At 39.4% G+C, this 16,368-nt stretch overlaps 1 long non-coding RNA gene across 1 annotated transcript; it reads right to left on the reverse strand.

Moving 5' to 3' along the window:
• Positions 1 to 15,079: 15,079 nt before the first annotated feature.
• Positions 15,080 to 16,153, reverse strand: LOC121650825. Its single transcript, XR_006012337.1, has 3 exons — positions 16,079 to 16,153; positions 15,657 to 15,783; positions 15,080 to 15,227 (listed from the first exon to the last, which is right to left on the reverse strand). It is a non-coding gene; the product is annotated as an uncharacterized LOC121650825 (long non-coding RNA).
• Between the last annotated feature and the right edge of the window lie 215 nt (positions 16,154 to 16,368).

The following is a 16,368-nucleotide window of genomic DNA, read 5'->3' on the forward strand; positions in this document are numbered from 1 at the left end:
TTGTCTTTGTTGAAAATTATGCTCATTATGGAAAATTCTTGATAATGCAGAGTCAAAACAGCTATTGATAATATACAACTTATCTTGTTATTCCAGTGGGACACAAATAAAAAAGCAAAAGAAAAAGTTTATTTTCAGTTTTTTTCTTTTTTTTTTTCCTTTGGACATTTATGATAAAGATAACAAAGACACATCTCTCATGGGGTTATCCTCATTTTACTGGTTTCCTATTCATTTTAGGGTCGATTATAGTTCTTATATTTGGTTTTAAGTCTCTCAAGTGTCTTGTTCCCACATATTTGTCCAACTTGCTACACCTTTACACCCTTTCTCATTCCCTCCGGTCAGCTGACTAGGTGTTACGATGCACATAAGACAAGCTCCCCTCATTTGAAAACACACTTTTATTATTGGGCTTTTAACCCAGTGTGAGATTGACATTGCTTTTACCATATATTCCTGTATTGTACTGTTTATATTAGTTGTGGGGTCTTATGTGTTTTATTTCTGTCCTATGTTTTACCTGTTATGCAGCACTTTGGTCAATTATATGTTGTTTTTAAAAGTGTTAAATAAATTTAAAAGATGGTATGGTAATAATATTAAAGATCAAGCTTTGTAAAACGTGTTTGAAACAGCAGTTACAATGACAATAGTGAAATAGTCAAAACTTGACCTAAAGCACAGTTTTAGCCTTGCATACACGTAAGGGATAAAGCCCGACGACGCAAAGCGGAGGAAGGTTGCCTCCACGAAGTCTATTAATTTATGATAATGGACATCTCGAAGGGCATTATCTCGCTTATACCATGGTCACTTATGAAATAAATAAATATTAATTATTAATGCGTTAATGTTGTTTTTTACCATTTTTTTTTTTTTACCATTTTACCATTAAAATCGTAAGATTTGTAAGTGTAAAGTTGCTTTGTCATTGGTAAAAGTGTTTCAGCAACGTATTCAGAACTTTGTAAAAATGTTTTGCAGCTGCACATGTAAGTTTGCATCAAGGATTGTAAAAGTGTTTCACGTTTTCTAAAGTTTTCTGAAATGTAAAGTTGTTTAGTCCTTGTTTAGTCCTTGTTTAGCCCTTTAGAAGTGTTTCAGTAAATGTAAGCATAATTTCTATGATGTAAATGTGTATTGCGAAAATGTAAGTGTTTCACTTGAAGTAATATTGTTTTGCACTTTCCGCCACCATAGGACAGGGACGACTTACCCTGCAGTGACCCTTTCCAGGCTGCATCACTCAGCTCTCCTCAAGTCAGTTTGGAGCATCATCTGCTCAGTTGTGTCCAGAATATTTCAGCTCTACTCACTCAGTCAGCAGTGTTTTCCATCAACTCATGTGTACAAAAACGTTAAAAAAGTTCAAAGTACTATAATTAGAGAACAGCTGGAGCTGTTAGTTAAAGTATTTGAAACGACACTTTAACTTTAGGCCTGTTCAGTTTTGCCCAGGGATATGTTCTATTTCTTTTTCTACTGTTTTTGAATTGAAATGCAATTAAATGCATTTTTTCCAGACATTACTAGTGCATGATTTTACAATATTGATGTCTGTGTCTATTATTTGATTCAGTCAGGCATTAAAATCAATTTTAATTAAAAAGAAAATGTTGCTTTTGGGGGCAAATATTGTTATGCGAATAAATATAATTGATCAGGAGTAATTATTACAAAACCTCTAATTAATTAGATAATCTTTTCTAATCGAGTCCCGCCCCTAATAAATATATGTTTTCTTCAATAAAAGTGCTCTCATTGCTTGTCTAACAATCTAGGTAGACGCCTCTCTTTCCAGAGTCCAGGTACACTGAAATAACTCCACCTTCTATGTTAGCACAGAGCAAGCTGCATCTGAAACACCTCCTGATTATGATGTGTCCTCACTCTAGCTGTTTTCTGCCCCATGAACTCCACCACTCTGATTCTTCCTCCAGCCTCTGTGCTTCCTCCATAATCATTCTACTCTCTCCTAATGTCCCAGTTCTCTCTTCATTGGACTGCTTTCTTTTCCCCCCATCACTCTTCCTCCTTCTGTCGCCTTAGGAAGAATTCAGCACCAACTGACAGTCTGATTTAGTCCCAGCACCAGCCTCCCATCTCTCCCTCTCTTTTTCTCTCTCCCCCTCTATTTCCCTCCAGAGAGAGGGTGTCACACATAAATCTCTGCTGTATCCATCTATTACCTTCTACATTCGAGCCCTGACCTAATTCCTCCCCGTCTCCAATGTGTCAGTAGGTCTGGGATATAGTGGGCCTACAATAGTCTGCCTCTCTCTCCCTAATCCAAACCAAGTCTCTCCTGTGTTTTATGGTTAATAATTTAACTTGCACCATCTCATATTACCTCATACCACTAATGTAATTTAACAAATTGCCCATATATAGTCCACTTTTCTTATAATCACCCTTTCTCCCTCCTGGAGGTATTTAAAAGAAATGTGTATGTGGGTGCAAAATGATGACTTGTTAAGGAATATATCTCCGTCACTCTTGTCAAAAATCATTGCATCGACACTCCAGTTTAGCAGCACGATAAAAGGAAGAACTTCAGACATTTATAGCAGATTATTGTTTCTCATAAGATTTAGATTTGTTAAACTTGCCTGACCTCCTTTGGGTCTTAAACCCAAATTTACCTTTAGTCTCTAATTAGAATGTATGTCTCTTTGTCTATGACAGAATCACCAAATTACACTGAGAGAGGCTTTGTTAGAGCCCTCGGTCACTGTGGGGCCCCTGAAGTGTGGAAATAGCCAGCTTCTTATTCATTTTGTCTTTCAGTCAGGGTGCTGATGAAGCTGAACTGATGATAGCTGTCTTCACTTATTATGACTTATATTGTACGTCTAGGACTGCAAGTTCAGACTCAGCTAATTAGAAAGCACATTTTAATTAACAAGAACCCACCACTTAATAAAAGAAGGCTCAGGGGGTGACATTTTGTTCCAGTCTCTGGAAAAAAAGACATGCAGGTAAAAAAAGTATAACTAAGCAAAACACAAATTTCCACTGGTTACATGGCATCCTCCTCCTGACCAGGCATCCCTGGCATATAGCGTTTTGGTGCTTGTTAACACGAACCTGTCCTATCAACCATTTGAGGTAGATTGCTGCTGTTCCTGAGTCTGGTCCTTTTTTTTTTTTTTTTGCCCCGTTGCCTTATGCATACTCAGAATGCGGGATTTAAACTGAGAAAAGATTTGTTCTGATGTCTTATTTTATTGATAAGCAAATATGTTTGAATTTGCATTATATACCTAGTATCATAACTGAATATTTGGAATTATAATTAACTTTATTTAACTGAATTAGAATTTAAATGCATCTTTAAAATACAGTTTCCTTTTTTGTTTTGAACAATATAAATAAAGAAAATTAAGTCAGAAACTCCTTGATGCTGTACAAACAGGAAATAATATGCTAATAATAATAATAAGCTAATAAGCTTCACAGTTTCTGTTTTTTTTTTTTTTTTTTTTACCTTTGTACAAAACCAGGCTAACTGCTTTCTCCCATTTCAAGCTAACTGGCTTTAAATGTGCTATGTTAGTTTCTGTAACCTAAGTAATATTGCAGTGTTCATATTAAACTGGACAGTTTTTTTTTTTTTTTTTTTTTTTCCTTTTTTTTGTTTTTTAATTAGGTAAATGTGAGAGGAATCTTAGAGAGTCAATCACAGCAACTGAGACTCAGATATTGTTGCAAATTATCCATCCTACTGAATTCTATGTCATGTTGCAAATTTTTTGCTTTTGCATTTAATTTGACATGCTTATTTAAACATGCTGGGCCCTAACTATTTACTTCTAATCCTCGATTAAAAGTATATAGATCCATCGATTTGAAAGTGACATTTTATACAAGAAATCATTCAATCCAATTTGATTTATATGGCACTTTTCATACAAAAGAGCATTACAAAGTGCTTTACATAACAACAGCAAACATTAAATACCAAATTAAAATAATTTTAACATGAAATCAAAAATTATAGATGAGCCTTCTCATAATCAAGTTTATAACCTCTCCAAATTAAAAACACACATCCAATCACTGCAACTTGTGAAATTTAAACAAAACTACTAATTAAAATAAAGTCATTGGCTAAATTTAAGGTCATATTTTTAAATCAGGAGTAGACTTATTTTTTTTTTATTAAATTTGATCAATTGATTGTTTTAACTACAAAGATTGGCCCCTATTGGCCTTTAAATTATTGCAAGTTTAAAGGTGTGTGTGTGTGTGTGTGTAATGTAAATGAATGCCTCTGGTTGCTATGGTTCCTATGGTTGTCTGGTAACAGCTGGTTCCTTTGATCTGTGATGTCATCATCTATGATGTCCTGATGTCAAAGTTTTATATGTGGGACCTCTAATAAAAGAATTTAGTTGCCTTCAGACATCCGTGAATTCAGACAAACATTTACTGTTCAATTCCCTTATTCAGACAAACATGGATTGCAGCGGTTTATTTAACCTTGTAAGAGCCATCGTAAAAGATGCAGTGAAAGGAATTGCCACATCATGTTGTGGAAAAAGAGAAAGAGAAATTAATGTATATGAAGCTATCACTGTAGACGGTGAAGGTAACTTTGTACCTGTAGTTTCTCAGAGTTACCTAAATGATGGGACTGCCACAGAAGGTGTCGAACAGGAAAGACACGATGGAATTATAAACACGGTTTCAAGGCAAGAGAATAATTTTGTTCAAGAACCGTCTTGCAGTCAAATCTTAGAAAGATCTTGCAGTCAAGATTCGACGGATGACACGAGTGAAAGTTCATCGTCACAGACCAGCCTCTTCGATTCGGATAGAGAAACAGATGTTGGTGACGAATTTAGCGAAGATGAGGATCAGACAGAATTTTTGGCAAATACATTTCAACATGCCAGACAAATTTCTGAAAATGGGATCTCTAACTTAGATCAAAGGAATGCAGAAAGCATGAGAGATGAACCCCTGCATCAGGAAAGAAACAATGGATTTATAAACACAGTTTCAAGGCAGGAGGATAATTTTGTTCAACAACTATCTTTCAGACAAATCTTAGAAAGATCTTGCAGTCAAGATTCGACGGATGACACAAGTGACAGTTCATCGTCACAGACCAGCCTCTTCGATTCGGATAGTGAAACAGATTTTAGTGACGAGTTTAGCGAAGATGAGGATCAGTCAGAATTTTTGGCAAATACATTTCAACATGCCAGACAAATTTCTGAAAATGGGATCTCTAATTTAGATCAAAGAAATACAGAAAGCATGAGAGATGAACCCCTGCATCAGGAAAGAAACAATGGATTTATAAACACAGTTTCAAGGCAGGAGGATAATTTTGTTCAACAACTATTTCTCAGACAAATCTTAGAAAGATCTTGCAGTCAAGATTCGACGGATGACACAAGTGACAGTTCATCGTCACAGACCAGCCTCTTTGATTCGGATAGTGAAACAGATTTTAGTGACGAATTTAGCGAAGATGAGGATCAGACAGAATTTTTGGCAAATACATTTCAACATGCCAGACAAATTTCTGAAAATGGGATCTCTAATTTAGATCAAAGGAATGCAGAAAGCATGAGAGATGAACCCCTGCATCAGGAAAGAAACAATGGATTTATAAACACAGTTTCATGGCAGGAGGATAATTTTGTTCAACAACTATCTTTCAGACAAATCTTAGAAAGATCTTGCAGTCAAGATTCGACGGATGACACAAGTGACAGTTCATCGTCACAGACCAGCCTCTTCGATTCGGATAGTGAAACAGATTTTGGTGACGAGTTTAGCGAAGATGAGGATCAGTCAGAATTTTTGGCAAATACATTTCAACATGCCAGACAAATTTCTGAAAATGGGATCTCTAACTTAGATCAAAGAAATACAGAAAGCATGAGAGATGAACCCCTGCATCAGGAAAGAAACAATGGATTTATAAACACAGTTTCAAGGCAAGAACATAATTTTGTTCAACAACCATCTTGCAGTCAAATCTTGGAAGATCAAGATTCGACGGATGACACAAGTAAAACTTTGACACAAAAAAGTCTTTTTGAACCAGACAACCTTACAAGGACTGGTGAAGAAAGCATACAAGCTGGGGATCTGACAATATCTGTGGCAAATACATTTGAAGATTCCACAGAATTCCTGAAGCATTTCGTTTTTCTCTTTTTCTTTTTTCTATTTTTTATTACTTTCATTATATAGAAGGGGAACATGTGCTATTTAATACATAAATGTTCCCATCGTGTCACAAGTTGGTATAAATACACTGAAAAGCTGATAAGGAACGTGTGAAGTGAAAGAGAAAATCAAACCAGGTGAAAACAAGCCAAACAGAATACATTACAAAAGAGGAATGAACTTCCAAAATACTAAAGGAAATCCAACAATACAATGAATCCATAATACAGCAAAACCAAACCAAAGCAAACAGAACCACAAAACAGAATTTGCAAAAACTTAAAAAACCAATCCAAAAGCCATGGATCATGGCACAGTGTACCAGAATGAGGTTAAGTTTCAAAGGCACATTTTAAAAGGACCTCAAAAACAAGACAATAGAAAAACAAAAAAACCCAATGCCCTTTTTAAACGAAAAAGGTGACATGAGTACAAGAAAATCTACAGAAGAGCATTAGTGAATGAAGAATAGAAAAAAGAATTCTGAGAAAAGTCAGAATTCTGACTTTGATCTCAGAATTCTACAGTTTTTTTTCTTCAGTGGCCCATAAATATCTAAAGAAGACCTCAAACAAGTAAGGCAAAGCAAGGCAGGGCAGTTTATTTGTTCTTCAGATTTCATGTACAAGACAATTTAAAGTGCTTTACATTAAACAAAAGCATTACAGATATTAGGAAATAGTAAAAGGCAGCAACAAATAGCAAGAATCACAATAAAATCATAGATTACATAAAAATTATTAAAAGCAGGATAAGTTAAAAGGTTATCATGCAGAATTCATGCACATGAGAAAAAAAAAAAGTTTAACCTGGATGTAAAAATGTCTACATTTTTTTAAATTGGTGTAATATCCTGCCTGTTACGACCCAACGTTAGGGGTATGAGGAAGGGCGTAACAAAGAAAATGAAAGCGATGTGGACAGCTGGTAAAAGTGTCATCAAGCACATTTTATTTGCACAGGTGTGGACCAGAGAAGAAAACCTGTAACAAAAAGATACAACCAGGTGTTGGGGTTAGCAGAACTGCTTAAACAAATATACAAAACATATCCCAGGACCCAAGGAGTGCAAACAACAACATAACTAAACTCGGTGAGGGAAATTAAACCAAACAAAAAAACAGCAGTTCCATAAACTAGCATGACCGTTGTCACAAACAAAAACCCTAAACTAGCCCAACAACAAAACAAAATTAAACACAATGGCAGAAAACAAACTGGAGTGTAGCAAGGCCTGAAACGAACTGAGTGTATAACAAAAAAGGTACGTCTAAATTAAACAGACTATTCTACCGTTCCCCCACGGGGAACACACGAGCAGCCAGGAATTGTCCTGCTGCACACACTCGAATAGTCCAACATAAAACAGACGACCAAGTAGCACAGCGGACACCCAGTAGACCAAGCTACCAATTCTGCCAAGCTCGGAGACAAAGCTACCTGAGCTAACCAGCCTCGCTCCTACACAGTGAACACGGTAACTAATGTGAGGGGAAGCAGCCTGTGCCAATCCGGCTTCCCCTCCCGACTGAGCACTGCAGAAGCCTTTTCTGTCCTGGCTTCCACAGAACTGCAGCTTGGTTGGCCGAACGTGCAGCCAGTCAGAGGGGAGGAGACAGGGGTGTGTTGGAGCCAGCCACTCCAAGCAGAGCTCTGAGCCAGGCAATTACCTGCAGAACGAGCCACAGCTGCCTGCAATAAGCAGCTGCCGCAACACACCCCCCCTAAAGTTTCCAAATCCCCTCAAGGATTTTGAAACAAACACACAATCACAAAAGAGGCCAGCGCTTTTCCCACACACACAAACAAGTAGGGCATCACCCCGCCACTACCACACACACACACACACACACACACACACACACACAACGAACCACCCAGCCACCACAAAACGCCAAAAAGGGCCGTTGGTGTGTTCACCTCCATGTTCTAAAACAGAGGTACCACAGGCAGCACAACTCAGGAGGTGAACAAACGCTGCCACCCAGCAGCCAAAGGGGGAAGGTGCCAGAACACACGCGGCTTGTCACCCGCAACCACCCACTTTCCTCACCCCCACCAGGGTGACAGAACACAAGAAAGCAGGGGCGCGGCAGGGGGAAACTACAGGCCCTTTACCTGTTTCACCCTCCCGACAACCAAGAGGTACGTCCTCCCCCTCACAAAGGGTCGCCCATAAGACAGAGCGCCCAACATAAGCCGCAAATCCAGAATGTCCAGACAACACCATATCTTCCCCCCACACACACTCCCATCGGAGCCACGTTCTCTGCCGGGCACCAACCCCCACCACACAGAGGGAACACGCCACCTGGCAACGACAATACCAGGGATCTTTCTAGGTGATAGACAAAGATGAGTCTACCCCACCTGAAAAAAGCTCCCGGACGAGCCCCCACTTGTTACGACCCAATGTAGGGGTATGAATGGGCGCAACAAAAGATGACGCTGGGGACAGATGGTAAAGTAAAATAAAACCATTTTATTAAAGCCCATGAACGGTGAGTGAAAACCTGTAACAAAAACGTACACAAAATGAACGAGTGTTGGGGTTAGCGGACCTGCTGAAAGAAATATACCAGACCCTATACCAAAAACCACCGAGTGAAAACCAAATGACTGTACAAAGACTCGGTGAAGCTAAAACCAAACAAAAGAGCAGCAGATCCATAAACTAAAGTGACAGAAGTCACAACCAAAACCAAACACTAATCTAGCCCAACACTAACTAAACAAAAAGCACCCACTGTGGCAGATCAACTAACGGTGTAGCCAAAGCTTAAACAAAACTGGGTGTAAAACGGTAAATCCAACTTTAACCGAACCATGACTAAGTCCTTCCCCAAGACAACACAAAATGGTCAGCAACCAAACAGATCACCCAAACGAAGCACAGCAAGCACCCAGTAGCTTTGCCACCACAACTCGGAATGTGGCCACCTGTGCTAACCAGCCACATTCCTACAAAACACACACACACACACACACACACACACACACACACACACACACACACACACACACACACACACACACACACACACACACACACACACACACACACACACACACACACACACACACACACACACACACACACACACACACACACACACACACACACACACACAGTGACTAAGTGAGGGGAAGCAGCCTGTGCCAGTCCAGCTCCCCCCCCCTGACTGGCTTCGGCTGCAGCCTTTTCAGCCTCAGCCTCTAATAAGCTGCAGCCTGATTGGTCCATAGAGAAGCCAATCAGAGGGGCGGGGACGGAGGTGTGCCGGCTCCAGCCACTCCAGACAGAGCCTCCTGAACTGGCAATCAGTGGCAAAATGAGCCACAGCTGCCAACAATAAGCGGTGGCCGTAACACACCCCTCCTTAAGAGTCAAAATCCCCTCAGGACTTTTGACACAAAAACAAAAACACAAAACGGCCAGCGCTTATTGTTACTCAACTCAACTCAACTTTATTTATATAGCCCTTTAAAACAACCACAGCTGAAACAAAGTGCTGTATATAAATGGACAAAGCAACACATAAAGTACAAAAATCAACCAGGAAATAAATAATATCATAAAATTTAATAAAATAATTGTTCATTGTTTTTAAAACAGTTTTAAAACAATAAGCAATTTTAAAAGAATAAACTAATTATAAACAAATAAAACCAATAAATAAAACAAACCACAGCACACTAAACAGGAAAAGTCTCATACTGGGCTGAAAGCCAAAGAATAAAAATGGGTTTTAAGATGAGTTTTAAAAATAGACAATGAAGAAGCTTGTCTAATGTGGAGAGGGAGCTCATTCCACAGTTTTGGACCAGCGACTAAAAAAGCTTGGTCCCCCCTGAGCTTCCGTTTGGACCTCGGTACGTCCAGGAGCAGCAGGTCAGCTGACCTGAGGCACCGAGCAGAAGTGTAGGGGTGGAGTAGCTCAGAGAGGTAAGGAGGTGCCAGACCATTTAAAGATTTAAAAACAAATAAAAGAATCTTAAAATTAACTCTGTAGTGCACTGGCAGCCAGTGAAGGGAGGCCAGGATGGGGGTTATGTGCTCCCTCTTACGTACTCCAGCTCGGAGGCGTGCTGCTGCATTTTGCACCAACTGGAGACGTGCGAGGGAGGACTGGCTAACCCCAAAATAAAGAGCATTACAATAATCCAGCCGAGATGTAATGAAGGCATGGATTACTGTTTCAAAGTGTTGTTTTTTTAAGAAAAGGTTTGACCTTAGCAAACCTGCCTGATGTGGAAAAAGCTGGACTTCACTACAGAGCTGATTTGACTATCCAGTTTAAAATCGCTGTCCAGACTGGAACACCTCCAGGACATCATGATCATCTAAAAACAGCTTGAGTTGAGTGTGGACAACTTTTTCTAAGATTTTAGAAATAAAAGGCAGCCTCGAAATAGGTCTAAAATTGGCCAACACGCTGTCATCAAGGCCAGGTTTTTTAAGTAAGGGCTGGACCACAGCAGGTTTAAAATTCAAAGGAACAACTCCAGATGACAAACTACTGTTAATAATGGCCAGAACTGCCTGCCCTATACTAGGAAAAAAAAAATTTCAAGAAACCAGGAGGGACAGCATCATGGGGAGAGCCTGACGGCTTCATATGGCCAATCAGATCACCAAGCCAATTCTGGAGAGGGCTGGGGCCTGTAGTCCGGTGGGTCGGGGAGCGCAGGGCAATGCCCTCAGGCGATGATTCACCCGACACTGAGAGACCCGGGGAGGACAAGGGCGGCGCGGTTGGAGTCCCTCAGATAAGCCGGTGACAGGCACCAGGCAGGTGTCAATTGGGTCGAGGAAGCGACGGTGTACAGTGTGGGCATATAATTATATCCTATCCGGGAAATGGACGAAGTGCGTGACAGCCTGAGCCAGAGCTTCAGTTTCACCAGCCGACCACCACAACTGCCGGGGCGAAGGGGAAGCTTCCACCTAGGAGGTAGAGCCGAGGCCCGGCACAGGTGAGGCAGAATTACCACCAGGAACGGGGGCAGATTATTTCTTCCATCATAACTGGAAGCGGTAAACTTTCCAATTTTCTGCGGAATAAATAAAAGGGACTGGCGATCATACACCAGCAGAGACCCGATCTCTTCAGTGCCAATAGTTAAAAATAAAATAAACATGAAGCATAGCAGAAGCAGCAGACGGCCAGCCGAACACACAGGCGCCATCTTGCAGGTGCTTTGACCTGCTGTCAACATTATTTTTAATGCCTGACAATTTAAATTTCCAAGAACTTTGGTTGGGCATGTGTGGAAACAGGCAAACGGAAGCAGAATGCAGACGTGCTTGAGTACCTGGAGAGGTCAGAGGAGAAAGCAGGAAGACAGAGAGAGAGATGAGCGGTTTGCCTCTGCTTTGCTGCAAAGCCTGCAAAATGTGGAGGAGAGCAGTAATGCTATGATTGGACTAAAGGGACGCATGGTAACTTTAATTCTGCAAAAAATAATCCTGCCCTATTTTCTATTTTTTCAATAAAAACCTTAACTCAAATTGTGGTCATATGTATTTGTATTAAAAAATGGCATACACACAAAAAATTCAAACCAAAGTCAGGGTGAACAGTCAAATCGGCTCATCTTTATTGATAAATTTACACCATTAGATAGAATGCAATGATGCACAAACAATAAATGATATGCTAGACTGTAATTCCTTCTCATGGCTAAAATACTCAATTAAAGCTGACCTGATGTCAGGTAATGCCTTTAACATTGGCTTTAAATTTTGGATATTAAATTTGATTACTTGTGCTACTTTTTTTACATGACTTTTAAATGTTAATGTAGGATCCAAAATTACTCCAAGGTATTTAAATTCCATAACCAAATCAAGTTCTATACCATTTAGAAATACATTAGATTGAAGTATCTGTAAATTACGTTTTGAGAAGTACAAACAAACAGTCTTCTTGGTATTTAGGGAGAGGCAAGAGTCGGTAATCCATTTGTGTACAGAGGACAATGCAGCTGTTAGGGTATTAGCGGCTTGCTGGACATTTTGTGCCTGAGTATAAATTATAGCATCGTCCGCATACATCTGAGAAAATACATTTGGACATGCTTTTGGTAAGTTATTGATAAAAAGAGAGAACAGAACAGGTCCAAGAATTGACCCTTGCGGGACCCCGACATTACAGTCCAAACAGGGAGATTTGACACCACTCACTACTACATACTGTTTTCTATGTGTTAAATATGAGGAAAGCCATGCCAGTGCTTGATCAGAGATATTGAATTGAGTCAGCCTTGACAACAATGAGTCTAGGCTTGATTTCAGAACAGCTGTCAGTAGTAGTAAAACTACAGCAAAGACCCTGAACGCATCATGGCGTGTTATCTTTGTTGTGAATTCTGCTGCTGCTCCGTAAGCCTCCTGCACATCCTCCAGTGCTCTGCTCTGCCAGGACAGATGATCTAAGCAGAGGATGAAGAGGGGGAGCCCTGTATTTCTTGGTAGATGATGGTTGCTGGGGTCCAGACCAGGATAGAGACATCCTTTGAAGACCTTGGGTGGTCTGGTGAGGGGGGGGAGCTGGGAGTTGATCCCCTCTGCTGTGTCCTTCGCTCTTATCTGTACACTCATGTTTGAGTTTGCCATCCCAACAGCATGACGCAAGTGCACCAAGTAATCTGCATCCAGTTAGATTTGGATGCACACCATCAGGTCTGAGTCGCTCCTTACAGTTCTAAAAGATATTGAGGTTATCAATTAACGTTATCCCATGGGCGATACATGCATTTGACAACCATGTGTTCAGGCCAAGAAGTCTACTGAAAAGTTCAATCCCTTTACCTGCAGTAGGAATGTGGCCTGTGTGAACATGATGCTCCATACTGACACAATCTCTCCAACAGCAGAGAAAAGTCTTTCCTCAGGATCTCGGAGCCAGTTTTCCTCCTCAGAATATCAAAAGACCCCATGTGGACAATAATTTTCATACCATGTGGATGTGAAAACAGAATTGTCGGCAAGATCTCTGTCAGTTCCCTGACTGATGTATCAAAAAAAGGTTAGATTTTTCCGTCTTTGCTATTCTCACATGCTGTGTTAGAGTCCCCAATCAGAACTGAGTCTATTTCTTTTTGTGTGGAGGTGCCGATAGCTTCTCTAGTCCTCCTGTTTGTGGAATTTTGGCCTCTCCTCCTGGTCTGGTTAGCCCTTGGCTGAGTTTTAGGGCTATTTCTTAAGTTTTTATTGATCCTTGCATTGCAATCATAATCATTCATTTTAATATGTGTCATCATATCATATTCATTATGCAGTGAGACTTCAGAGAGCTGGAGCTTTAAATTTCCTGTTGAATTTACTTCTGCATCAAACAACATCAGACCAGGTTCTGGCTGGGGTTAATGACTTTGGTCTGGCACCAGTACTATTTAAGTAGGAGAGTTCAGCCTGATTATCGTTTCTCCAGCAATTCCAGTGTCATTTGAACACATCCAAGGAAGTGTATCAGTAGCTTCTACAGAAGCTGTAATAGAGTCATTCACACAAATTCCTTGCAGTGTTTTAGTCCTTTTCTCCAGCTGTGTTATCAAAGAAAGTTGCTCACTGATATTGCAGGGTTAGGACACATTATTCCACTAGTTCTCTGATGGAAGCAACTAAATCTATCAAAACATATATTGTTCCAGTGATTATAAGTGACCAGGAGAGTTCCCATCCCCAATTGCAAGCATTTCTGCCATCATATCTGACCACAGTTACCTACCCATCCGCTTTGGTGGTCTTGTGGACAACCTGCTGGTCTACATTGCAGGGTTTGCTGTCAAAAATGTACTAAAATAAATCTGTTCTGTCACGTGTGCCCTTCAGCCGAAAAACAATGGTGGGCTGATGGTCCCACGTTACTGAAACCCAGTTTGGAATTGAGAACCACCATTTAATGTTTTTGTCCGTTGTTGTCTCTGTATTTCTTAAAGTAAGGCTGCACAGTACTGCAAAATTAACTACAAGGGTGTTACAGAGTGCCAGCACATGCAAGAAGCTGCAGAAAACAGTTCTTTTTCAAGGGTTTTAGATAACTACATCTCTGCTGTTTGTAACAAAACAAACCGCGAGAAAATAGGGTAAAAATTCATGGAGTTGAGATGATTGTAGTTGGGCATTTTCTCTCACAGTAATGACGGAAGCAGCTAGATTTCTTTTTTGTTTTTAACAGCAGCTAATACAAGCAGGTCAGTGTTTCCCCTTTTATATGGGATAGATAACTAAGTCTAGATGGTAAGTTAAGAGCCATCATTCCTGTTTCTATACAGATACACACACAATTAATATTTCTGTTGTGGATAAACTAAATTTAAAAGGTTTGACTTTTTAAAATTTTTGTTTAATGAGTGACCAAAAGTCCTAGTCTAAATTAATACACTATTTATTAAGTAATGACGTTATTTTTTACTCAAAATTCTAGAAAATATCAAATCCAATCAAATTTGATTTATAAAGACCTTTTACATACATAAGTAGTACAAAATGCTTTATATAAAAAAACAATGCTTGCAATTAAAAATACACACCTTCTCTTTCTCTCTCACTCACTCACACACACACGGAAACACTCCCCACCCCATCCCTCAACATAATAAGATGTTAAGAGATGGCACTGCTTGACAGAAAATAGAACCACAACTAATAAAACATGTTATATGCCACATTTATCTTGAAGTCATCAATAAGTAATGATAAAATTTTAATGAGAAGGGATTTACCAGCACTGCATATATCATTAGTTAATCATTTAGACTTGGGGATCACCATGTGATAGGCTGACTCCAGAAGAAAAATAAAAATGTGCATATTGTCAACAAATACCACAAAACATTTATAGTCTATCATTTGCTGTAAATTAGGTCCTCTGGACTGACCTCTTTGCTTGAGCGTTAAGATAGTATCATTTCCTTTGTACAAGCCCTTGCCAATGCACTTAAACTCGCGTTGGAAATCTTCAGCTGATACTTTTTCAATTGTCAGTGTGGCGGTGCTGATAGTATTCATTGAAGGTTCCTGAATTACTCTATCAATGGACACAAAATTTAGTTTATTGAAAAAGAAAATCAAATAATATTGCTGATTAGCAAGAGGAAAAAGATTCACTCCACCTTAAAATCAGTAAAGACAAATCCTAATTGTATTAACTTCAAATAAACAAACATAACTTGATGGATGTATATTTGCAGGGTTTCTCCTTGTACTCCAAACATACTCCATTAAATTTTTCTAAGTTGTTTTTAAAATACACTGACTCTACCTAAAGTATTTTTGAAGACATTGACCTCTTGAGGAGCTGCCAAACTTTTAAAATGAATGGTTTAAAGTGAAATGTTTTGGACAATGGACAATGTTCCCATTGCACCACTAGACTCATAATTATAAGTGTCTATTCTCTGACTTTACATCTTGCTGAATTATACAGTTCAGAAAGGAATATGATATACAGGCTTACATTGTGGAGGTTTGATTGTAATCATCCATTTGGCTGATTTCCTTCCCATTAACACGCCAGCTTGCATCACAGTGTTTTGTTGTATGTTTTCCACAGAAAATTAAGCAATTTAACTTGATGCTAAAGCCTGAAAGACAGAATATATGAGAGAGGTTTAATCTTCGCCGTGCATTCACACAACTTCAAGTTTCAAGTGATTCATTGTCCCGGCAACAATTTCTCATTTATTTTATTGAGTCTTCTCACAAAGAGGACGGTCAGACATCTGGAGGCAGTTTGAACTTTGCAGCACTGACTTACAGCCGCTGCTAAATTACAACACATGAAATTACACAAATTCATTCAAACCTGAACTCTACAATAAGCTAACACAAGCACTGTATTTGTTACAATATGATGGTTGTTAGCTAAACTTTGGCTACCTTTATCAGCAAACTGCTCCTTTTCAGTTGGAGAGAGGATTTCTACGTCACGATGGGAAACTTGCTCTGAAAAAAGAAGACACAGTGATGAGTTCTCCATTTCGGTCGATCTTGACTGGATATTGGGCAGTACTCACATTACAGTGTAAAAACTATCCATGTATGCAGGAATAAACAGATTAAGCTGAAGAGTGCTCTGGTCTAATTCATGCATTCAGAGCAGAAAGTGTTGTTTTGTCTGTCAAAACTATGGACAAGCAAAGGACCAAAATCCACATAGACCACTGTTT

The sequence above is a fragment of the Melanotaenia boesemani genome, chromosome 12, assembly GCF_017639745.1.
Source record: "Melanotaenia boesemani isolate fMelBoe1 chromosome 12, fMelBoe1.pri, whole genome shotgun sequence".
Taxonomy (NCBI): domain Eukaryota; kingdom Metazoa; phylum Chordata; class Actinopteri; order Atheriniformes; family Melanotaeniidae; genus Melanotaenia; species Melanotaenia boesemani.